Below are 26465 nucleotides of genomic sequence, written 5' to 3' on the forward strand. Positions count from 1 at the left end.
ATAATCCAATATAAAATAAAAATTAAAAAGGGACTTCCCTGGCAGTCCAGTAGTTAAGACTCTGTGCTTCCAATGCAGGGGGCACAGGTTCAATCCCTGGTTGGGGAACTAAAATCCCACATGCTGCATGGAATTGCCAAAAAAATAAGAAAACAAAATCTGTAACTATTTCTTTTTGAATTTTATTTTTTTATACAGCAGGTTCTTAGTAGTTATCTATTTTATACATATTAGTGTATATATGTCAATCCAAATCTCCCAATTCATCACACCACCACCACCACCACCACCACCACCACCCCCTGCCACTTACCCCCCTTGGTGTCCATACATTTGTTCTCTACACGTGTGTCTCTATTTCTGCCCTGCAAACTGGTTCATCTGTACTATCTTTCTAGGTTCCATATATATACGTTAATATAGTGTATTTGTTTTTCTCTTTCTGACTTACTTCACTCTGTATGACAGTCTCTAGATGCATCCACGTCTCTACAAATGACCCAATTTCATTCCTTTTTATGGCTAATATTCCGTTGTACATATGTACCAGTTCTTCTTTATCCATTCGACTGTCGATGAGCATTTAGGTTGCTTCCATGACCTGGCAATTGTAAATAGTGCTGCAATGAAAATTAGGGGTGCATGTGTCTTTTTGAATTATGATTTTCTCTGGGTATATGCCCAGTAGTGAGACTGCTGGGTCATATGGTAATTCTATTTTTATTTTTTAAGGAACCTCCATACTGTTCTCCATAGTGGCTGTATCAATTTACATTCCCACCAACAGAGCAAGAGGGTTCCCTTTTCTCCACACACTCTCCAGAATTTATTTCTTATAGATTTTTTGAGGATGGCCATTCTGACCTGTGTGAGGTGATACCTCATTGTAGTTTTGATTTGAATTTCTCTAATGATTGGTGATGTTGAGCATCCTTTCATGTGTTTGTTGGCAATCTGTATATCTTCTTTGGAGAAATGTCTATTTAGGTCTTCTGCCCATTTTTGGATTAGGTTGTTTGTTTTTTTGATATTGAGCTCCATGAGCTGCTTGTATATTTTGGAGATTAATCCTTTGTCCGTTGATTTGTTTGCAAATATTTTCTTCCACTCTGAGGGCTGACTTTCGTCTTTATAGTTTCCTTTGTTGTGCAAAAGCCTTTAAGTTTCATTAGGTCCCATTTGTTTGTTTTGTTTTTATTTCTATTACTTTAGGAGGTGGGTCAAAAAAGATCTTGCAGTGATTTATGTCAAAGAGTGTTTTCCTATGTCTTCCTCCAAGAGTTTTATAGTGTTTGGTCTTACATTTAAGTCTCTAACCCATTTTGAGTTTATTTCTGTGTATGGTGTTAGGAAGTGTTTTAATGTCATTCTTTTACAAGTGGCCGTCCAGTTTTCCCAGCACCACTTATTGAAGAGGCTGTCTTTTCTCCATCGTATATCCTTGCCTCCTTTGTCAGAGATTAGTTGACCATAGGTGTGTGGGTTTATCTCTGGGCTTTCTATCCTATTCCATTGATTTTTACTTCTGTTTTTGTGCCAGTACCATATTGTCTTGATTACTGTAGCTTTGTAGTATAGTCCAAAGTCAGGGAGTCTGATTTTTCCAGCTACATTTTTTTCCCTCAAGATTGCTTTGGCTATTCAGGGTCTTTTGTGTCTCCATACAAATTTTAAGGGTTTTTGTTCTAGTTCTGTAAAAAATGCCATTGGTAATTTGATAGGGATTGCATTGAATCTGTAGATTGCTTTGGATAGTATAGTCATTTCTACAGTATTGATTATTCCAACCCAAGAACATGGTATATCTTTCAATCTGTGTCATCTTTAATTTCTTTCATCAGCGTCTTATAGTTTTCTGAATACAGGTCTTTTACCTCCTTAGGTAGATTTATTCCTAGGTATTTTGTTTTTCTTGTTGCAATGGTGAATGAGATTTCCTTAATTTCTCTTTCTGATCTTTCATTGTTAGTGTATAGGAATGTAAGAGATTTCTGTGCATTAATTTTGTATCCTGCAAATTTACCAAATTCATTAATTAGCTCTGATTAGTTTTCTGGTGGCATCTTTAGGATTCTCTATGTATAGTATTATGTCATCTGCTAAGTGACAGTTTTACTTCTTCTTTTCCAGTTTGTATTCCTTTTATTTCTTTTTCTTCTCTGGTTGCCATTGCTATGACTTTCAAAACTATGTTGAATAATAGTGGCGAGAATGGACGTCCTTGTCTTGCTCGTGATCTTAGAGGAAATGCTTTTAGTTTTTCACTATTGATCATGATGTTTGTTGTGGGTTTGTCATATATGGCCTTTATTATGTTGAGGTAGGTTCCCTCTGTGCCCACTTTCTGGAGAGTTTTTCTCATAAATGGGTGTTGAATTTTGTCAAAAGCTTTTTTCTGCATCTATTGAGATGATCATATGGTTTTTCTTCTTCAATTTGTTAATATGGTGTATCACATTGATTTGTGTATATTGAAGAATCCTTGCATCCCTGGAATAAATCTCACTCAATCATGGTGTATGATCCTTTTAATGTGTTGTTGGATTCTGTTTGCTAATATTTTGTTGAGGACTTTTGCATCTATATTCATCAGTGATGTTGTTCTGTAATTTTCTTTTTTTGTGATACCTTTGTCTGGTTTTGGTATCAGGTTGATGGTGGCCTTGTAGAATGAGTTTGGGAGTGTTCCTTCCTCCTAAATTTTTTGGAAGAGTTTGAGATGGATGGGTGTTAACTCTTCTCTAATGTTTGATAGAGTTCACCTGTGAAGCCATCTAGTCTTGGACTTTTGTTTGTTAGAAGATTTTTAATTACAGTTTTTATTTCATTAGTTGTGATTAGTCTGTTCATATTTTCTATTTCTTCCTGGTTCAGTCTTGGAAGGTTATACCTTTCTAAAATTTGTCCATTTCTTCCAGGTTGTCCATTTATTGGCATAGAGTCTCTTATGATGTTTTGTATTTCTGTGGTATCCATTGTAACTTCTCCTTTTTCATTTCTAATTTTATTGATTTGAGTCCTCTCCCTCTTTTTCTTGATGAGTCTGGCTAATGGATTATCAATTTTATCTTCTCAAAGAACCAGCTTTTAGTTTTATTGATCTTTGCTATTGTTTTCTTTGTTTCTATTTCATTTGTTTCTGCTCTGATCTTTATGATTTCTTCCCTTCTGCTAACTTTGGGTTTTGTGTGTTCTTCTTTCTCTAGTTCCTTTAGGTGTAAGTTTTGATTGTTTATTTGAGATGTTTCTTGTTTCTTGAGGTAGGATTGTATTGTTATAAACTTCTCTTAGAAATGATTTTGCTGCATCCCATAAGTTTTGGATTGTCATGTTTTCACTGTCGTTTGTCTCTAGGTATTTTTTGATTTCTTCAGTGATCTTGGTTATTTAGTAGCATATTGTTTAGCCTCCATGTGTTTGTGAATCTGTAACTATTATTATGAATCTATTTCTCTTTTCAATTTTATTGGGTTTTGCTTTGTACATTTTGAAATTCTGTTGTTAGTGCAGAAAACATTTAGGATTTTAAAGTCTTGTTGGTGGATTGACTTGTTGAATAATTAACCTATTTTTCCATGGTAGTATTCATTATCCTGAAATCTATCTTATCTGACAATAATACAGCCACTGCACCTTTCTTTGGATTAATGATTGCATATATGTCTTCTCCCATCCCTTTACTTTTAATCTATTTATATCTTTGTGTGTTTTTTGAGTACAGCACATATTTGGTGTTGGTTTGTAACATAATTTGACTATCTCTGCTTTTAATTGAAGGGTGTTATTCTATTTATATTTAATGCAATTATTAATATGATTGGATTAAAATTTATCATACTGTTTGTTTTTTGCTATTTTCCCATAGAAGCATACAGGCATTTTTGTGCCTTACTTTGGATTATGTATTTTTTATGGTAAGGTTTTATTTCCATTATTGGCTTATTAGTTATGCCCCTTTTCTGGAATATTTGTAGTGGTTGTTCTTGATCTTTTGGTATAAATCTTTAATTTATCACAGCTTACCTTAAAATAAGTAAGAATTAAAATACTTGAAAAGTTTCTTTCTTTTTCTCTTGATGTCAAGATTTTCTCTTTATCTTTTGTTTTAAGCAGTTAGTTTAAGATGATGAACATAGTGGTGTTTTCAGTATTCATTCTGTTTGAGATTCTTTCAGCTTCTTGGATCTGTGTTTTGATTTTTTTTTATTATTTTGGGAAAATCTTTGCTATTATGTCTTTTAAAAAATTAATTAATTATTTATTTTTGGCTGCATTGGGTCTTCATTGTTACGCACAGGCTTTCTCTAGTTGCAGAGAGTGGGGCCTACTCTGCTGTGGTGCACGTGCTTCTCATTATGGTGCTTTCTCTTTGTTGCAGAGCATGGGCTCTAGGCATGTGGGCATCAGTATTTGTGGCACATGGGCTCAGTAGTTGTGGCTTGTGGGCTGTAGAGTGCGGGCTCAGTAGTTGTGGTGCATGGGCTTAGTTGCTCTGCAGCATGTGGGATCTTCCTGGACCAGGGCTCGAACCCATGTCCCCTGCATTGGCAGGCAGATTCTTAACCACTGCATCACCAGGGAAGTGCTGGCTATTATGTCTTTAAGTACATATTCTGTCTCATTTTCTCTTTCTTCTCTTTTTGGGTGCCAACTACAAATTGGAACCTGACATCTACCTCTACACAGATTAAATTATGAGTTGCTGCAGCTGCTGACCTTCAATAACTCCTGAAAGGATTTCAGGGTGGCAAGCAGGAATGAGGCACTCTGTGCTCTGGGAAAAACTGGCAGAACAGGTCTTTAGATAGATATTTTCGTGAGAAGATTTTATGAGCCCAATTCCTGTGTCTCCTTATATCTAGAAAAGCAGTAAAATCCTTCATGGTGACATCTGCTCCTCATGACTAGCGGCAACCTTATGCAAAAAAATATGCACTTGATTGCATATACTCCCCCTTCACCAAAATCACATATACGCTGACCTCTTCCCTACTTCTTTGGAGCAGTTTCTCAGAGTTATCTGAAATGCTGTCTCCTGGGCTATAGTCCTCATTTTGTCCCAAATAAAACTAACACAAATAAAACTTAACTACTACTACTTCTCCTTCTCCTCCTCCTCCTCCTTCTCCTTCTTAAGATGGTGATGATGAAAATGATGTCTCTTCATGCATCAATCTGAATAATTTCTCTTTCTCAATCTTCAAGTTTACTGATTATTTCCTCAGCTGTATTGAGTCTATTTATGAGCCCATCACAATAATTAAAAAAACAATTTTTTATTTAATTTACATTTTTGGCTGCATCACGTCTTAGTTGCAGCATGCGGGCTCTTCGTTGTGGCATGCAGGCTTCTCTAGTTGTGTCACGTGGGTTCTGTACTTGTGGCATGTGGGCTCTCTAGTTGTGGCATGAGGGCTTAATTGCCCCACGGCATGTGGGATCTTAGTTCCCCAACCAGGGATTGAACCCACATACCCTGCATTGGAAGGCAGATTCTTAACCACTGGACCACCAGTGAAGTACTTGAGCACATCACAGTAATTCTTTACCTCTGATATTGTGTAATTTTATTTCTAGCATCTCCATTTGACTTAGATTTTATTTCTCCTTTCTTAATCTATTCTTAATTCTTCATAATTCTTCATCTATTCATGCATGTTGTCTAACTTTTCCACTCACTCATTTAACCTATTAACTATAATTATTTTAATGTCCCTGGTTAATGTTTTCTATATCTAAGCCATCGTTAATCAGTAAATGATTATTTTATTTCTTGACAGTGGGTTGTTTTCCCTTTTTGTTTTTGTAACTCTTTATCAAATGCTTGACATTTTAGTGTTAGTAGAGAATGAGATAAATAGTACTGAAACCTGGAAATGGACATGCTTCTTTTTTTGAGTCCGTCTAGTCAGGAATTGTGACAGGTTACTTTTTCTTGTTGCTACCATTACTTTCTATGTGCCACAGGCTTCAAATTCCTCCAGTGATGGGTTGTTGTATTCTCATGCTCAGGTGGGTGTCAGGGTTGCTGGAGTGTTCTTCTTTGTGTTCATGCTCCCCACTCAGCGTTTACACTTCCTTGCATTCCTGCACAATAGATGAGGTCCCTCTCCAAGCTTATACTCCTGTGGGGAGGAACAATAATTTTCCTTTTACCTTCTAGGTTCTTGGCTAAGACCCTCCTGTAATAAAAGACACATTAACAGGAGAAAAGCAAACAGAAGTTTAATAGCATGCATACCTCCTATATACATGAGAGATACCCAGGAAAAGCAAGTAATTCCCCAAAGTGACTCAAGTCACCACCATCTCCATGTAAACACCATCCCCAGCTAAAGACAAAAGAATATTTGGGGGTGGGGGAAAATGAGTTACGGGATGTTACCAGGATGTTACATAGTAAACAAGGGTAAGGTTGTTATGCAGATTTAAGTCATTGCCTTCTCCATTGACAAGAGTTGTTAGAGATTTAGTCACCCTCTTATTCCTGGTACAGGGAGGGAGATGCCCTTACAAATGGAGGTTTCCCTTATAAATGTAAATGTCTCTTACAAAAGTGTAACTTTAATTCAGTTTTCTGAGCTTCTCCTTTGCTTGCTGTTTCTTAAAAATAACCATCCTAAAATAATCCTTATGCTAAAAAGGCATATTTTGGGGTGGTATATTCTACCCCCATCACTCCTCTCTCAGCATTATAATGCTGCTTCTTGTTATTTGGTGCTAAGCTTGTGCTTACAACCTAAGAATTCTGTTACCCTGGTTCAGCTGCAATCTTAGGCTATCTTCTTATGCCTGGGCCTCGGAGGCAGGGCTTTTTTAGTATATTCCTGACCCTGCTTTGTGCCTTGTTCTGTGGTTAGTCTTCGGTGATAGTTTTTGACCATCTCAAAGATGTAAAGTTTTTCGTTTTTTCCTATTCTTATTCCAGCCACCATATGAATTCCTCTGTGCCCTTAAATCAATAGGATTTTCTGTCCCTCCTTCAGTAATTTAAGACATTTGCTTCAGAGCAAAAAGTGACCAAGGAAAGTAAGTGAGGCTTACTGCTTTCAGAAGCTGCTGATGAGGGTTTGCAAGTCTACAAGCCTGTGGGGTGGAGGGTGAGGCTCCATGCTCTCTCTTGCTCTGCCCCCAATCTCTCTCATTAGCATTGGCTAGACATCTCTGGAATAGAGATTGCAACTGTCAACAATAACAACAACAAATGCAGAAGGCTGCAAATAAGAAAAGAATTTATCTGGGGTCTTAAGAATTGCAATTCAGGAGACATAGATTCAGGTAGAACTGAAAGAGCGTTCCAGGGAAGAGAAAGACTCAGGGGCTTACAAAGGCAAAAGCCACGAGGCTATGCTCTGACAGAGGAAGGAAATATTTGTCCTTGAGGGACGGCTGTCACAAGTCATTTCAGATGAAGTGTCCATAAGTATACTGATGTTCTGGATGCCTTTGTCAGAACAATAAATGGTCAAAGAGTCAGATTCCACCCAGGCTGAGACGTGCAAATGTCACACTTCCTCAGTGCCCTCCAGGCTCCATTTTTGGAAAGCCCTCCTAGCAATAACAATTCCATTTTGATTTTCCTTGCACACAACTAAGTGCAAAATATACTTGGGTCTGAGGCCCTCATTCATTTCAAAGTGACACTCAAGTTCTCACTTGTTTTTTTAATACTTGTTAAAAGCTTAGCTAATCCACTCTTATAATTTTATGCTTTAATCTGCTTTTATGGAGGCTACCTCTTTCCTTTGTGCTCTGCCATACATGAGCTAGACTGTATGTCTACTCATACCTACCACTACCACCCATTTAATCAACCTGTCCTTAAGTTGGAATTGGACCTTTAAAAACATGTTTTGGCCTTTTTAGAGGCCTATTTAGAGCCATGTCCTGGCCTTCATAAACAAACTAAGAAGAAATGATTTTCTTTTACTCAGATGATTCTTCTATTCTCCAATTGTGTAGTTCCTGAGGAGCTCATGTAGAAGGAGGGGGGTGGGCCCTGCCGATTACCTCAGCCTTGAGGGATTCAGTCCATTGGAGCTTCTTCCTGTTTCTCTCTACAAAGAATCCAGAACAGAGGACCCTCCCAGCTCCCATTTCATAGTGTTTACCACCCCCCACTTCCCCCCTCCCCAGCCCCCCAGATTTTGAGGGATTGCAGGCTGAACATCAAAGTCTGATTATTTGGGAAAAGAAAATAAACACTGACTGCTGTCATAACAGACTACAGAAGGTAAAACATGGCAAAACCATGGCCATGGCATGTAGGGAAAGACCATCACAGATTCTCACTGGGTAAGAGAGGTCTGTGAAAGGGAGCAGAATACAACACCCCAAAATGTGGCACTCTGGCATACAGATTATTTTGAACTGAAGACAATCAAGGCCCAAAAGACTTAGGAAGAGCTTTTAAACTCCCCCTTAACCACCTAAAAGAATTTAGATAGAGGGCCTGGCTCAGGAAGGCAGCTATCACCAGAGATAACGACAAAGAGCATTATGGATAGGTGGTGGGCTGGGGTGAGTTTGGCAGGGCCTGTTCGTTCAGATGCCTCTCTGTGTGCTGTTGTTCCTGATTGTCATAAAAAACATTTGTCTACAAAACATGTTCTTCTCCTCTTCCTGAGAATTGTCTTCCTTCCCTTTGAAGCTCCAGATTGCTATCCCTTCTCTTTAGCTCCTGACGGCATATAGGCCTCAATTGCCTGGGAGTATTGGAACTTCTTATGTCTATGTGAGGCTCTGTACATATAAAATCAAATTTGTTTTTCTCTTGTTAATCTGTCTTATGTTTATTTAATTAATAGATCAGCCAAAAGAAGTTAGAAGGGTAGAGGAACTCCTCCCCTCCCCCCATATATTTAGTGACCTTGAAGGGATTAACTTCACTGGCTGGACACTGCTTCCTTTGAGGCTGCTGCAGCTGAGAGTTCCTGGGACCTCTGACAAAAAAATCAGCACAAGGAATAAATTCTTACCAAGTCAGTCTCCCAGATCTCTGCCTGAAAGGTCCAGTGGGAGCAAGGGTGGTGAGAGTCCTTTTTCTTACTTCCCTTTCCTAAATTTAGATTAACAGGAGAAAATATTTGTGGAAATAGTTCCTTGGGTATAGTGAGTTTGGTAAAAATTTGTTACTCTTGGGTTTTATTGATCTGTTTCCTCCCAGAGATAAACTGTTTTTCTTTGTCTCTGTTGTATCATTTGTCATAAGGAGGAAAACCATAGGCTAGAACGCAGGCATAGACCCTATAAGACTGCTGTTTGAGCAGGCCCCGCAGACTGCTGAGTTCACGGTTCTCACCAGATTGGCATCTGTCTAGACAAACTTTGCTGTGGGTTAATGTGGTTGAGGCAAAGGCTGTTAATAAGGGACATCTTGGAAGCTACAAAATTGGTGAGCATGGGTTGAGCACTTAACAGCACTTTAAAGTGCTCACTTCCTAGCTCAAAGACTCCCATATTAGAAAAAGTGGGTCATAGAATGGGTTAGATTGACACTAGATTACGCACCAACCTCAAGAAAATTTTCAAGCAGTGAGGTACTCTGTAAAGCATCACATAAGCCTCAACTCAGTGGCACATCCCTTTCAGGAATTGCTTTGACTCCAAGAGACCCAAGGCTTACCTAAACCTGTTCATGTGCATATATATATTTAAAAAAAAAAAAAAAAAGAATGAGGATTTCCTTTCATCCTTTTATCTTAAAATTTTTTTTAATTTATTTTTTATTGAAGTATAGTTGTACAATATTATATGTTACAGATGTACAATATACTGGTTCACAATTTTTAAAGGTTATACTCCATTTATAGTTACTATAAAATATTGGCTATATTCCCCACGTTGTACAGTATATCCTTGTAGCTTATTTTATATATAATAGTTTGTACTTCTTAACCCCCTATATTGCTCCTGCCCCCTTCCCTCTCCCCACTGGTGACCACTAGTTCCTTCTCTATATCTGTGAGTCTCTTCTGTTTTATTCACTAGTTCATTGTATTTTTTAGATTCCACATATAAGTGACGTCATACAGTGTTTGTCTTTCTCCAACTTATTTTACTAAGCCTAATACCCTCCAAGTCTGTCCATGTTGCTGCAAATGGAAAATTTTTATTCTTTTCTATCACTGAGTAGTATTCCATTGTATACTTATACCATATCTTCTTTACCCATTCATCTGCTGATGTACCCTTAGGTTGCTTCCATATCTTGGCAATTGTAAATAATGAAGCTATGAACATTGTGGTGCATGTATGTTTTAAAATTAGTGTTTTATTTTTCTTCAGATATATGTATGTATATATATCCAGGAGTGGAATAGCTGGGTCTTATGGTAGTTCTATTTTTAGCTCTTTGAGGAAACTCCATACTGTTTTCCACAGGGGCTGCACCAATTTGTATTCCCATCAACAGTGTATCAGAGTTCCCTTTTCCCCATATCCTCACCAACATTTGTTATTTGTATTCTTTTCTTTTTTTTTTAGTTTTTTTTTGAATTTTAGAATTTTATTTATTTTTTATAAAGCAGGTTCTTATTAGTTATCTATTTTATACATATTAGTATAGACATGTCAATCCCAATCTCCCAATTCAACCCACCACCACCACCCCTGCCACTTTCCCCCTTGGTGTCCATACATTTGTTCTCTACATCTGTGTCTCTATTTCTGCCCTGCAAACCAGTTCATCTGTACCATTTTTCTAGGTTCCACATATATACGTTAATATACTATATTTGTTTTTCTCTTTCTGATTTACTTCACTTTGTATGACAGTCTCTAAGTCCATCCATGGCTCTACAAATGACCCAATTTCGTTCCTTTTTATGGCTGAGTAATATTCCATTGTATATATGTACCACTTCTTCTTTATCCATTTGTCTGTTGATGGGCATTTAGGTGGCTTCCATGACATGGCTGTTGTAAATACTGTTGCAATGACCACTGTGGTACATGACTCTTTTTGAATTATGGTTTTCTTGGGGTATATGTGCAGTAGTGGGATTGCTGAGTCATATGGTAGTTCTATTTTTAGTTTTTTAAGGAAATCTCCATACTGTTCTCCATAGTGGCTGTATCAATTTACATTCCCACCAACAGTGCAAGAGGGTTCCCTTTTCTCCACACCCTCTCCAGCATTTACTGTTTGTAGATTTTCTGATGATGCCCATTCCAACTGATGTGAGGTGATACCTCATTGTAGTTTTGATTTGCATTTCTCTAATAATTAGTGATGTTGAGCAACTTTTCATGTGCTTCTTGGCCATCTGTATGTCTTCCTTGGAGAAATGTCTATTTAGGTCTTCTGCCCATTTTTGGATTGGGTTGTTTGTTTCTTTAATATTGAGCTGCATGAACTGTTTATATGTTTTGGAGATTAATCCTTTGTCCGTTACTTTGTTTGCAAATAATTTCTTCCACTCTGAGGGCTGACTTTTCGTCTTCTTTATAGTTTCCTTTGTTGTGCAAAAGCCTTTAAGTTTCATTAGGTCCCATTTGTTTGTTTCTGTTTTTATTTCCATTACTCTAGGAGGTGGGTCAAAAAAGATCTTGCTGTGATTTATGTCAAAGAGTGTTCTTCCTATGTTTTCCTCTAAGAGTTTTATAGTGTTTGGTCATGCATGTAAGTCTCTAACCCATTTTGAGTTTATTTCTGTGTATGGTGTTAGGAAGTGTTTTAATGTCATTCTTTTATATGTAGCTGTCCAATTTTCCTAGCAACACTTATTGAGGAGGCTGTCTTTTCTCCATTGTATATCCTTGCCTCCTTTGTCAGATTAGTTGACCATAGGTGTGTGGGTTTATCTCTGGGCTTTCTATCCTGTTCCATTGATTTATACTTCTGATTTTGTGCCAGTACAATATTGTCTTGATTACTGTAGCTTTGTAGTAAGGAGTCTGATTCTTCCAGCTACATTTTTTTCCCTCAAGATTACTTTGGCTATTCAGAGTCTTTGTGTCTCCATACAAATTTTAAGATTTTTTTGTTCTAGTTCTGTAAAAAAATGCCATTGGTAATTTGATAGGGGTTGCATTGAATCTGTAGATTGCTTTGGGTAGTATAGTCATTTTCACAATATTGATTCTTCCAATCCAAGTACATGGTATATCTATCCATCTGTTTGTATCATCTTTAATTTCTTTCATCAGTTTCTTATAGTTTTCTGCATACAGGTCTTTTGTCTCCCTAGGTAGGCTTATTCCTAGGTATTTTATTCTTTTTGTTGTAATGGTAAATGGGAGTATTTCCTTACTTTCTCTTTCAGATTTTTCATCATTAGTGTATAGGAATGCAAGAGATTTCTGTGCATTAACTTTGTATCCTGCAACTTTACCAAATTCATTGACTGGCTCTAGTTGTTTTCTGGCGGCATCTTTAGGATTCTCTATGTATAGTATCATGTCATCTGCAAACAGTGACAGTTTTACTTCTTCTTTTCCCATTTGTATTGCTTTTATTTCTTTTTCTTCTCTGATTGCCATGGATAGGACTTCCAAAACTATGTTGAATAATAATGGTGAGAGTGGATATCCTTATCTTGTTCCTGACCTTAGAGGAAATGCTTTCAGTTTTTCACCATTGAGAATGATGTTTGCTGTGGGACTGTCATATATGGCCTTTATTATGTTGAGGTAGGTTCCCTCTATGACCACTTTCTGGAGAGTTTTTATCACAAATCGATGTTGAATTTTGTCAAGAGCTTTTTCTGCATCTATTGAGATGATCATATGGTTTTTATTATTCAATTTGCTAGTATGGTGTATCACATTGATTGATTTGCATATACTGAAGAATCCTTGCATCCCTTGGATAGATCCCACTTGATCATAGTGTATGATCCTTTTAATGTATTGTTGGATTTTGTTTGCTAGTATTTTGTTGAGGATTTTTGCATCGATATTCATCAGTGATGTTGGTCTGTAATTTTCTTATTTTGTAGTATCTTTGTCTGGTTTTGGTATCACGGTGATGGTGGCCTTGTAGAATGAGTTTGGGAGTGTTCCTTCCTCTGCAATTATTTGGAAGGGTTTGAGAAGGATGGGTGTTAGCTCTTCTCTAAATGTTTGATAGAATTTGCCTGTGAAGCCATCTGGTCCTGGGATTTGGTTTGTTGGAAGATTTTTAATCACATTTTCAATTTCAGTGCTTGTGATTGGTCTGTTCATATTTTGTATTTCTTCCTGGTTCAGTCTTGGAAGGTTATTCGTTTCTAAGAATTTGTCCATTTCTTCCCATTGTCCATTTTATTGAAATAGAGTTGCTTGTAGTAGTCTCTTATGATGTTTTGTATTTCTGCAGTGTCTGTTGTAACTTCTCCTTTTCCTTTCTAATTTTATTGATTTGAGTCCTCTCCCTCTTTTTCTTGATAAGTCTGTCTAATGGTTTATCAATTTTGTTTATCTTTTCAAAGAACTAGCTTTTAGTTTTATTGATCTTTGCTATTGTTTTCTTTGTTTGTATTTCATTTATTTCTGCTCTGATCTTGCTGATTTCTTTCCTTCTACTAACTTTGGATTTTGTTTGTTCTTCTTTCTCTAGTTCCTTTAGGTGTAAGTTTAGATTGTTTATTTGAGATTCTTGAGGTAGGATTGTATTCCTATAAACTTCCATTTTAGAACTGCTTTTGCTGCATCACATAGTTTTTGGATCATTGTGTTTTCATTGTCATTTGTCTCTAGGTATTTTTTGATGTCCTCTTTGATTTCTTCAGTAAACTCTTGGTTATTTAGTAACGTATTGTGTAGCCTCCATGTGTTTGTGTTTTCTACGTTTTTTTCCCATGTAATTGATTTCTAATCTCATAGCACTGTGGTCAGAAGAGATTCTTGCTATGATATCAATTTTCTTAAATTTACTGAGGCTTGATTTGTGACCCAAGATGTGATCTATCCTGGAGAATGTTCCGTGTGCACTTGAGAAGAAAGTGTAATATGCTGTTTTTGGATGCAATGTCCTATAAATATCAATTAAATCCATCTGGTCTATTTTGTCATTTAAAGCTTGTGTTTTGTTGTTAATTTTCTGTTTGGATGATCTGTCCAGTGGTGTAAGTGAGGTGTTAAAGTCCCCCAGTATAAATGTGTTACTGTTGATTTCCTCTTTTAGAGCTGTTAGCAGTTGCCTTATGTATTGAGGTGCTCCTATGTTGGGTGCATATATATTTATAATTGTTATACCTTCTTTTTGGATTGATCCCTTGATCATTATGTATTGTCCTTCCTTGTCTCTTGTAGCATTCTTTATTTTAAAGTCTAGTTTATCTGATATCGGTATTGCTACTCCAGCTTTCTTTTGCTTTCATTTTGCATGGAACATCTTTTTCCATCCCCTCACTTTCAGTCTGTATGTGTCCCTACGTCTGAAGTGGGTCTCTTGTAGACAGCATATATATGGGTCTTGTTTTTGTATCCATTCAGCGAGCCTGTGTATTTTGGTTGGATCATTTAATCCATTCACGTTTAAGGTAATTATCGATATGTACATTCCTATTACTATTTTCTTAATTGTTTTGGGTTTGTTTTTGTAGGTCCTTATCTTCTCTTGTGTTACCCACTTAGAAAAGTTCCTTTAGCATTTGTTGTAGAGCTGGTTTGGTGGTGCTGAATTCTCTTAGCTTTTGCTTGTCTGTAAAGCTTTTGATTTCTCCATCGAGTCTGAATGAGATCCTTGCCGGGTAGAGTAATCTTGGTTGTAGGTTCTTCCCTTTCATCACTTTAAATATATCATGCCACTCCCTTCTGGCTTGTAGAGCTTCTGCTGAGAAATCAGCTGTTAACCTTATGGGAGTTCCCTTGCATCTTATTTGTCATTTTTCCTTTGTACTTTCAATAATTTTTCTTTGTCTTTAATTTTTGTCAATTTGATTACTATGTGTCTCGGCATGTTTCTTCTTGGGTTTATCCTGCCTGCAAGTCTCTGCACTTCCTGGACTTGGGTGGCTATTTCCTTTCCCATGTTAGGGAATTTTCTACTATAATCTCTTCAAATATTTTCTCAGGTTATTTCTCTCTCTCTTCTCCTTCTGGGACCCCTATAATGTGAATGTTGTAGCATTTCATGTTGTCCCAGAGGTCTCTTAGGCTGTCTTCATTTCTTTTCATTCCTTTTTCTTCTGTTCCACGGCAGTGAATTCTACCATTCTGTCCTCTAGGTCACTTATCTGTTCTTCTGCCTCAGTTATTCTGCTATTGATTCCTTCTAGTGTATTTTTCATTTCAGTTATTGTATTCATCTCTGTTTGTTTGTTCTTTAATTCTTCTAGGTCGTTGTTTAACATTTCTTGCATCTTATCGATGTATGCCTCCATTCTTTTTCTGAGGTCCTGGATCATCTTCACTATCATGATTCTGAATTCTTTTTCTGGAAGGTTGCCTATCTCCACTTCATTTAGTTGTTTTTCTGGGGTTTTACCTTGTTCCTTCATCTGGTACATAGCCCTATGCCTTTTCATCTTGTCTCTTTCTGTGATTGCGGCTTTTGTCCACAGTCTGTAGGATTGTAGTTCTTCTTGCTTCTTCTGTCTGCCCTCTGGTGGATGAGGCTATATAAGAGGCTTGTGTAAGTTTCTGATGGGAGGGACTGGTTGTGTGCAGATCTCAGTAAAACTTTAATCCACTTTTCTGCTGCTCGGTGGGGCTGGGTCCCCTCCCTGTTGGTTGTTTGGCCTGAGGCAACCCAACATTGGAGCCTATCCAGCTCTTTGGTGGGGTTACTGACAGACTCTGGGAGGGCTCACGCCCAGGAGTACTTCCCAGAACTGCTGCCCAGTGTCCTTGTCCTCAGTGTCCTTGTCCTCATGGTAAGCCACAGCCACCCCTGCCACTGCAGGAGACCCTGAACACTAGCAGGTATGTCTGGTTCAGTCTCCTATGGGGTCACTGCTCCTTTTCCTGGGTCCTGATGCGCACACTACTTTGTGTGTGCCCTCCAAGAGTGTAGTCTCTGTTTCCCCCAGTGCTGTCAAAGTCCTGCAATCAAATCCCATTCGCTTTCAAAGTCTGATTCTCTAGGAATTCCTCGTCCCGTTGCCGGACCCCCAGGTTGGGAAGCCTGATGTGTAGCTCAGAACCTTCACTCCAATGGGTGGACTTCTGTGCTATAAGTGTTCTCCAGTTTGTGAGTCACCCGCCCAGCAGTCATGGGAATTGATTTTATTATGATTGCGCCCCTCCTACCGTCTCATTGTGGCTTCTCCTTTGTCTTTGGATGTGGGGTATCTTTTTTGGTTAATTCCAGTGTCTTCCTGTTGATGATTGTTCAGCAGTTAGTTGTGATTCTGGTGCTCTTGCACGAAGGAGTGAGCACACATTCTTCTACTCTACCATCTGGAACCAGAAAAAAAAGTTATTTGTATTCTTTTTGATGATAGCCATTCTGACAAGTGTGAGATCATATCTCATTGTGATTTTGATTTCCATTTCCCTGGTGAATAGTGATTTTGAGTATCTTTTCATGTGCCTGTTGGCCATATGAATTTCCTCTTTGGAAAAATATCTATTCAGTTCTTCTGCCCATTTTTTAAACTTTATAAAAAACTGTTGACATATGAGCTGTTTATAAATGTTGAATATTAACCCCTTAATGGTCATATCATTTGAAAAATTTTCCATAATTCAGTAGCTTTTATTATTGTTTTGTCAGTGGTTTCATTTGCCATGCAAAACCTTTCAATTAGGTCCATTTGTTTATTTTTGCTTTTATTTCCCCTCCTTGAAGAGACAGATCCAAAAATATTGCTACAATTTATGTCAATGATTGTTCTGCCTATGTTCTAAGAGTTTTATGGTTTCTGGTCTTACATTTAGGTCTTTAATCCATTTTGAGTTTATTTTTGTATGTGGTGTTGGAGAATGTTCTAATTACATCATTTACATGCAGCTCTCTGATTTTCCCAGCACCACTTATTGAAGAGACTGCTTTTCTCCATTGTTTATTCTTGTTTCCTTTGTCATAGATTAATTGACCATAAGTGTGTGTGTTTATTTCTGAGCTCTCTATCCTGTTTCATTAATATATGGGTCTGTTTTTTGAGCCAGTACCATACTGTTTTGATTACTTTAGTTTTTTTAGTATAGTCTGAAGCCTGGAACTGTGATTCTTCAGCTCTGTTCTTCTTTATCAAGACTGTTTTAGCTAATTGGGGTCTTTTGTGTTTCCATACAAATTTTAAAATTGTTTTAGTTCTGTGAAAAATGTCATTGGTAATTTGATGGGGATTGCATTGAATCTGTAGATTGCCTTAGGTGGTACAGTCATTTTGACAATATTGATTCTTCGAATTCAAGAACACACTATATCTCTCCATCTGTTTGTGCTGTCTTCAACTTCTTTTGTTACTGTCTTACAGTGCTCTGACTACAGGTCTTTTACATCCTCAGGTAGGTGTATCCCTAGGTATTTTATTCTTTTTGATGTGACAGTAAATGGGATTATTTCCTTAATTTCTCTTTGTGATAGTTCATTGTTAGTGTACAGAAATGCAACAGATTTTAATTAATTTGTATATTAATTTTGTATCCTGAAACTTTACCAAATTCATTAATGAGTTCTAGTTGAGTTTTGTATCTTCTTTAGGATTTTCTGTGCATGATATCATGTCATCTAGAAACTGTGACAGTTTTTCTACATCCTCGCCAATTTGGATACCCTTTATTACCATTTCTGGTCTGATTGCTGTGACTAGGATTCTAATGTGTTGAATAAAAGGTGAATGTGGACATCCTTGTCTTGTTCCTGATCTTAGAGGAAATGCTTTCATCTTTTTGTCATTGAGTATTATGTTAGCTGTGGGCTTTTCATACATAGCCTTCATTATGGTGAGGTATGTTCCCTCTATACCCACTTTCTGGAGAGTTTTCATCATAAATAGATGTAGGATTTTGTCAAAAGCTTTTTCTGTATCTATTGATATGATCATATGGTTTTTATTTTTCAATTTTTGAATGTGGTATATACATTGATTAATTTGAAGATATGGAAAAATCCTTGCATTCCTCAGATAATCCCCACTTGATCATTGTGTATGATTCTTTTAGTGTATTGTTGGGTTTGGTTTGCTATCTCATGGAGGATATTTGCATTTATGTTCATCAGAGATATTGGCCCATAATTTCCTTTGTGTGTGTGTGAGTGTGATATTTTTGTCTGGTTTTGGTATCAGGGTGATGGTGGCCTCATAGTATGAATTTGGAAGTATTTCTTCCTCTGCAGTGCTTGGAATATTTTGAGAAGGATACATGTTAACTGTTCTCTAAATATTTGGTAGAATTCAGCTGTGAAGTCATCTGGTCCTGGACTTTTGTTTGTTGGGAGTTTTTAAATTACTGATTCAATTTCATTACTGGTAATTTGTCTGTTCATATTTTCTATTTCCTCCTGGTTCATTATTGGGAAATTGTAACTTTCTAAAAATTTGTTCATTTCTTCTAAGTTGTCCATTTTATTGGCATATGGTTGTTCACAGTAGTCCCTTATGATCATCTGCATTTCCATGATGTTGGTTTTAACTTCTCCTTTATAATTTCTGATTTTATTGATTTGGGCCTTCTCCCTTTGCTTTATGAGTCTGGCTAAATGTTTATCAATTTTGTTTACCTTTTCAAAGAACCAGATTTTGTTTGATATTTTCCATTTTTAAAAGCCATTTATTTCTGCTGTGTTAGTTATGATTTCTTTTCTTCCACTAACTTTGGGTTTTGTTTGTTCTTCTTTTTCTAGTTCCTGTAGGTGTAAAGTTGGGTTATTTATGATTTTTGTTTCCTGAGATAAGCTGTAGGACTATAAACTTTCCTCTTAGAACTACTTTTGCTGTGTCCCATAGGTTTTGGATTGTGATGTTTTGATTTTCATTTGTCCCTAGTTAGTTTTTGATTTCCTCAGTGATGTATAGCATATTGTTTAGTCCCCACGTTTGTGGTGTTTTTTCCTTGTAGTTTATTTCTAATCTCACAATGTTGTGGTGAGAAAAGATGCTTGATATCATTTCAATTTTCTTAAATTTACTGAGGCTTGTTCTGTGGCCTAGCATCTGCTCTATCCTGGAGATTATTCCATGTGCACTTGAAAAGAATGTGTATTCTGCTTTCAGATGGAATGCTCTGTATATATCAATTAAGTTCATCTTGTCTAATGTGTTGTTTCCTTATTGATTTTCTGTATGATCTGTCCATTGATGTAGAGTGAGTGATAAATTCCACTACTGTTATTGTGTTACTGTCAATTTCTCCTATTATGTTTGTTAATATTTGCCTTATGTATTTAGTTGCTCCTATGTTGGGTGCATATATATTCACAATTGTTATATCAATTTCTTGGATTGATCCCTTGATCATTATGTAGTGTCCTTCTTTGTCTCTTGTAACAGTCTTTTTTATTTGATTTACTTTGTAAAATATTTATTTGGCTGTGCCAGGTCTTACTTGCAGCATGCAGGATCTTTGATCTTCATTGTGGAATGCAGGATCTTTTTTAGTTGTGGCATGCAGGATCTTTAGTTGCAGCATGCGAACTCTTAGTTGTGGTATGTGGGATCTATTTGCATCCTCCTCTGGGATACTTGCTGCATCTTACCTCCTTTGTGACACCTTTTGCATCTTTGTTTAAGCCATAAAAAAGGCTTATTGGTTTGAGTTACTATTGAGATTAATGTAAGATCCTACTTGTCAATGGCCAGATCATGGATGCTTTGTGTTCTGTTTTTTTGGCTGCGCCACACATCTTGCAGGATCTTGGTTCCCCAAACAGGATCAAATGTGCGCCCTGGCAGTGAAAGCGCCAAGTCCTAACCACTAGACCACCAGGGAATTCCCATGGATACTTTGAATTGGCTATATTTGAATTAAAAAAATAGATTTTTAGCTTTCATTCTAAAAAATTTTCTTATTTGGTACCTATGGAAAGACCAAATTTTTAAAAGACACAAAGGACTATACTGGCCCTTAATAAGAGAGTCCCTTAATAAGATGAAGGAACAGAAATTAGACTTAGAACCAAAAACTAAATTCCTCTTCTTGAAGTCCAGCCCCATCACCTCAGCAAAACCCCTTAACTCCCAAATTCCCCCTCCTTCCACAGAAAATCCCTCAAACACTCAGCTGCCTATTTTGACTTCCCTTTCTTTACAAGATTTATGAGAGTGCTCTGGCCTAATCTCCAGGCCTGGGGTATACAGGTTACTCATGTAAATACTAAAATTCAGGAATTGAATTTAGCAGAAGCACCCAAGATAGGCGGTAGGGCTTACTCTGTTGTCCCTACAACTCCTCCACTTTCCAGAGCTCTGTAAGCAGGCTCTGCCAACTTAAGGCCTTCCTATACAATGTCTTTTGTGGACGTATGCTAGACTCCCACCCAAAGCAGCACCACCTGGACAGCAGCAGATTTTTAAAATTTTAATGACCCTTTACCTCCACTTTCAGAAGATCCTATCAAATTCAGAGAGAAACCTAGAAAGATCAGTGGCCATTCACAACCTTGGTCACAGGGACCTTGATTAGCTGCTAGTGGGTGTTCTTCCTACTCATGATTACACTGTAGTTAACAGACAAGTGAGACAGCTCCCTGAGGAAAGCCCACACCACACAGAGGATACAGATGACCAGAATTTCTTCTAGGCCTGCCTACAAATGATCAGCTGAAGGCTAATACTCAGGGCCTGACAGAAGCAATAGTTGAGGCTTTTTTCCCCTAAGGTGAATTGGCTCAAGTTTGAATTGTGAACTCAGAAAGAACGCCTTTGTTAAAATGCTTTATACAGACTTAACAAAAGGCATACTGGCTTCAAGTCTTTGTGAAATGATTTACTAAAACATTCCAGACAAACAGCTCTAAATCCAGAACATATAAAACTTTTGATTTCCATCTTAGTTGACACTCTCCCTGACATAAAGAAATAAATTGAAGATAATGTAGTTGGATGGGAGGATCAGCCCCTTGATACCATTTAGGCGGCAACCCAGTTATTTGAGAAATGAAAAGCAACTGTCCTTATCTTAAAATCCTTTGCAAAAACAGAAATGTAGCTCTAGAAAAAGTTACTATCCCCCAAAGCTCCCCTATTCACCTCAAAATGCTTGTAGATATTATAAAATATCAGGACATTGGAACAGAATTGTTCTAAAATGAAGGAAAAATTTAAATAGTAATTATCCTAAACTTCTGATAATAGAGAAATATACCTCAAAACTCCTGGGAAAAAACTTTCATTCTTTTTCTGTCCTTTGAAATGTAAATCTCACCATGTCTTTAAAATGTAAACACCCCAGGAAACAGCTAAAATACAACCCATACTCATCAGAGAAGAAGAGGGGTGGAGGGGAGAGGCTTTTAAAAAATATAAACTACCATGTCCCAAATCTAGTCAGGTAAACCTAACTTATTCAAACTGTTGTTTTGTAAACTAGTGAGTTTTATATTATTATAACCATCTCATGGCTAAATTTTAAAAATGAAAACTATAAAGTTTCTGTATCTGTCTAATCTTTATGTGTCTATATCTATCTACCTATCTATGTATCTCTCTCTCTCTCTCTCTGTTGCAGATGTGTTGTATTTTCTACCTCTGAATGATATTGCTAAAATTAATTTGTAAAGAACTCCATTTAATTGACTTAAAAACAAACAAGTGCTATATAAATTAAGTATACTCTCAGAAGTATAGAAACTTAACCTAAATGTTTTTCAAGTTTACATGATCTGGGACAACCTAGGGTAAATAAAATCTAGTCAAAGATGTGAACATGTCTTGAGTTCTCAATATTGAATATAATGCTTTGATTTTACCTTGGTTTTTTAGTAAAATAAGTTCACATCAGTTACAAAATTTGTCAGCAAGAAAAATAGCTTGGGGTGATGGGTGACTTTGTCTCATGAAGTTATCATGGGTAATCTAAACATAATTTTTGGGAGCAAGTGATTTAGATAGGTGTAAATGGGATAAGAGTTTTTAGGTGAACTTTTTCCCACATAATTATGTTTTATGGTATGTGTACTTACATAGTTTCCCAAATGTTTTTGGTAACTTACATACTTAGAGTTTGCTAAGTTCAGTTAAATGATAAAAATTCACTGAATATCTAGATCAATTCTAAATAAGATAAAATACTGAAACATTAATTACTGAAAATAGATTTACCCACTTTTGATTTCCTTTTACAGAGGAACTGAAAATATTTGGATCTATTGGTTTCTACGTGTTTCATGCCACACTGAAAAACTGTACTATAAGAAAGACATGTGTTTCTAGAAATTATAAAATGTGTTCATAAATTTGCCAATCTAAAGATGCTGTTCTAACAGACAGTTCATAATTGCTTACTTAGTTTTCATTAGGAATTAAGGTTTCTAAGGGTCAAGAATTCAAACGTGTAACTTTTAGTTACTACAAATAATAAGGGAAACAACTCTGTATGCAAGGAAAGTTGAATGTAGTTTTATTTTTTGTTTGTTTAGAAAAGGTACAAGGTATGGAGAAGCATTTTTATCGAGGGAAATTAAAGTGATTTTGTCCTAAATTAAATCTGGTTATTTCAGAATGGGAAGGAAGGAAATGAAGGACACACTATGCACATAGAAAGTTAAAAGGAGAGAGGAAGAAGAAATCTTTTGTGATCAAGTTGGCTAAAAATTGAACTGGCTTTATAAGGGTTGTAAAATTAAGCTTTAATACCAATAGTGTACTTATGTAAAACTGAATTTTCTTCTGCTAAAAGGACAGGTTTTTTGGATTATTGGTCTGCTCTTAAAAGAAATTTAAAATAAGGTTTTTCTTTACTTTTTAAGTAATCTGCCTAGAAAGCAAAGATTTTGTTTTATCAAAATAATTTCCTGTGGTGCTTCATGTTATCTTTAGCACTAGCTCTTTGATTACTTAAATAAATGAAGTCTTTGATATTAAAATAGCTAAGTTTTATTCAGAAGTATGTAACTTTCTGTATTTGCCTTTGAAATCTCTTATTGTCACTTTAAACTGGATAATTAAGTATTGTTTCTTAATGATCTGTGGTCATTTTTAGTCAAGTGTCCAAAACATTTTGATATTTTTGAAACATTTTCCAAAATCAAATTCTAAATGAAGTCTTTCTGATCTGCAAGTAACTTTAGAAGTCTTTCTGATCTGCAAGTAACTTTAGAATTTCTCCGTAGGGCTTCTGGAAAATTTATTCTCTTATTTTAAAAAAAGAGACGTTACTCTAATTAGGCTTATTTGATATATTAAATTCCATGGGAAGCATTATCAAGTAAGTGATGCTAAACCTTCTTAAGTTATATTTGTATGGATATATATTATTAATATATGTCCTGATGTAATGATGTAAATAGCCATAATTCTAGTTATTATCTTAAAATGTTGTATGTAACAGAAATAACTAAATTTCCTTGTCAATAGAACTTCAGTGAACTCTCATCAGATTTTTAACCATGGCCATTTTTAAGTCTTTGTACTTTATAAACAGTTATTGTTTTATTCTCATGCTTTTGCAAATATGTTTCATCTTCAGAGAGATTCATGGAAAGGACTCTGACAAGTTCTCTAGAATACAGGTTTCTGATCACTTTAAGATAATTCACGAAAATGGGTAAGAATTTGCAGAACTCTAACAGGGAAACTGATGGCTTCATGAAAGTGCTAAAAAAATGATCAATCAATATCAACAAGAATTAGTTTTATGGGATTGAATGAATTGATGAAGATTATTATAATTTTTTAATGACTTTGTTTGAAACATTGCTGGTTCCTTAATGTTTTGTTTTTCCAGATTAAGCAAACCTTTTTTCTTAAGCTATCTATGACTTACAGCAACATGGTAAAGTATAGCTTTGTGAACAAAGATGAAATAGTTAATTTTTCTTCCTACATGATCCCTTCAGAATTAGGAAAACATCAGTGAGTATTCTTACTTTCATGGCAATTTAGTTATTTGCATAAATTCAGTAAGAATCTGTTCTTGTAGAAGGATGCAATTGGAAAACTTGGTTATATTACAAAGGTTTTGGCTAGAATGTCTTATTTGACAATATGCATAGAATCAGATATGACCAGATAGCTTTAAGGAACTAAAGTTGACTTCATGGAGCCAATAAAGCCCCTCAGAAAAACTGCCCTATTACATTGTTTACAGGGTTACCCATAGCCTTACCACATGAATAAGGAAGGTCATCTCCTGGCAAGTGCAGGAAACTCAGGATATTTGGGGGACCTTGAGAAGAGACGAATTCACCCAAATCTACAGGTATTGTGCAAATGAAGCCTGGTGTCAAGTTCTTGGCTTGGCTTCCTAGTCTTGATAGATTTTTAAAAGTCCATTCTGAGATTCCTTATGAAAAGTTCCAATAAAGCAGATTAAAAGAGCCTATGTGGTCAATCACTATTCTTGCTACACTTATGTAAATAATTAGGCCCAGTTTATTAAAACTAGACTTAAATGCAATAAGACTAATTTGTTTGCAAATTATCTTCAATAGAAATGGGGGTGATAATGAGAGAAAAATTATGTTTCAACAATACACCTTTGTGGGTATCTAATTCTAGAGCTGTTTTCATTGAGGTTTTGTTTTCTACCTGTAAAGTGGACTAGATTCTGAATTCTTCTAGTTTCCTCCAATATTTGGCTCCAACTCTCCAAACTAATGTTTCCAGTTTTTTCCCCACCCTTCTGATTTGGAATCCTTGAGAACGAAAACTGTTCTTTTTCTGAAGCCACGTAAGAAAAGTTGGACAACTTGATATAAACCTCAGAGAAATCACAACAGCCCATGTATGGATAATCTTTGTGTGTGTTGCTGTATGGGCCACTCAGAAATATCACCAGAGACTTTCAAACTGCAAATCATGAAAACCTGTCAGATTGCCACTGCCTGCTTTCAATTCATCTGAAGATGCTTTGAGCCCAACAATTAGAAATCTTTGACTGGCTGCCCTCAAGACTCAGACTGGGCATAACTTTGGGAGCCTACCTGCATAACTGCCTCCTGATATGAGGCACAATTGCTTAACTGCACTGACCTATTATAAGGATTAAGAGACTGGTTCATTGATGGAGCAATCTACCAACTCTACTTCTGGAATGTGAAACTTCTTGGGGAAGTTTCAAAGGTGGGAGTGAAGGGGAGCAGAATATGCCACTCCCAAATGTGCCACTTTGACATGTGAATTTTTTTTTAATTTTTTTGCAGTACGCAGGCCTCTCACTGTTGTGTCCTCTCCCACTGCAGAGCACAGGCTCTGAACGCGGAGGCTCAGTGGCCATGGCTCACGGGCCCAGCTACTCCGCGGCATGTGGGATCTTCCCGGACCAGGGCACGAACCCGTGTCCCCTGCATTGGCAGGCGGACTCTCAACCACTGTGCCACCAGGGAAGCCCAACATGTGAATATTTTTAAGCCTAAGACAATCAGGCCCAAAAGACTCAGGAAGGGCTTTTGAACTCCCCCTTAACTGCCTAAAAGAATTAAGATAAGGGAGTGGCCAAGATGGTAAAGAACCTGAACTCACCTTATCCCATGGGCATACCAAAATTACAACCATTTACAGAGCAACTATTAATGAGAAAGACCTGAAGACTAGCAGAAAAAATCTACAACTAAAGAGACAAAGAGGGAAGAGAGGAACCAAGATGGTGGAGTAGAAGGATGTACTCTCACTCCCTCTTGTGAGAACACCAGAATCACAACTAGCTGCTGAACAATCATCAACAGGAAGACACAGGAACTCACCAAAAAAGACACCCCACATCCAAAGACAAAGGAGAAGCCACAATGAGATGGTAGGAGGGGTGCTATCACAGTAAAATCAAATCCCAGAACTGGTGCGTCGGAGACTCACAGACTGGAGAACATTTATACCACAGAAGTCCACCCTCTGGAGTGAACGTTCTGAGCCCCACGTCAGGCTTCCCAACCTGGGGGTCCGGCAACAGAAGGAGGAATTCCTAGAGAATCAGACTTTGAAGCCAGTGGGAACTGATTGCAGGACTTCGACAGGATTGGAGGAAACAGAGACTCCACTCATGGAGCGCACAAATAAATTAGTGTGTGCATCGGGACCCAGGGGAAGGAGCAGTGACCCCAGGGGAGACTGAAACAGACCTACCTGCTAGTGTTGGAGGGTCTCCTGCAGAGGTGGGGGTTGGAGGTGGGGCTGTGGCTCACCGTGGGGACAAGGACACAGGAACCAGAAGTTCTGGGAAGTACTCATTGGTGTGAGCCCTCCCAGAGTCGGTCATTAGCCCCACCAAAGAGCCCAGGTAGCCTCCAGTGTTGGCTTGCCTCAGACCAAACAACCAACAGGGAAGGAACACAGCCCCACCCATCAACAGTCAAGTGGATTAAAGTTTTACTGAGCTCTGCCCACCAGAGCAACAGTCAGCTCTACCCACCACCAGTCTCTTAGATAGCCTCATCCACCAGAAGGCAGACAGCAGAAGCAAGAAAAACTACAGTCCTGCAGCCTGTGGAACAAAAACCA

General features: G+C 37.2%; 1 long non-coding RNA gene across 3 annotated transcripts in view; it reads right to left on the reverse strand.

Moving 5' to 3' along the window:
• Positions 1-319: 319 nt before the first annotated feature.
• The window catches only part of LOC132597721 (uncharacterized), a 76810-nt gene continuing 50664 nt past the window's right edge, over positions 320-26465 (reverse strand). Inside the window, exons 3-4 of one of the 3 annotated variants that reach the window (XR_009564982.1) lie at positions 8979-9058; positions 320-6125 (exon numbers count right to left, since the gene is read on the reverse strand). This is a non-coding gene — a long non-coding RNA (uncharacterized lncRNA). Of the gene's footprint in view, positions 6126-8978; positions 9059-9783; positions 16327-26465 lie in introns of those variants that run through there. The other 2 variants (XR_009564981.1, XR_009564983.1) reach the window with 2 other exon arrangements.

This window comes from Globicephala melas, chromosome 8 (assembly GCF_963455315.2).
Source record: "Globicephala melas chromosome 8, mGloMel1.2, whole genome shotgun sequence".
Taxonomy (NCBI): Eukaryota; Metazoa; Chordata; class Mammalia; order Artiodactyla; family Delphinidae; genus Globicephala; species Globicephala melas.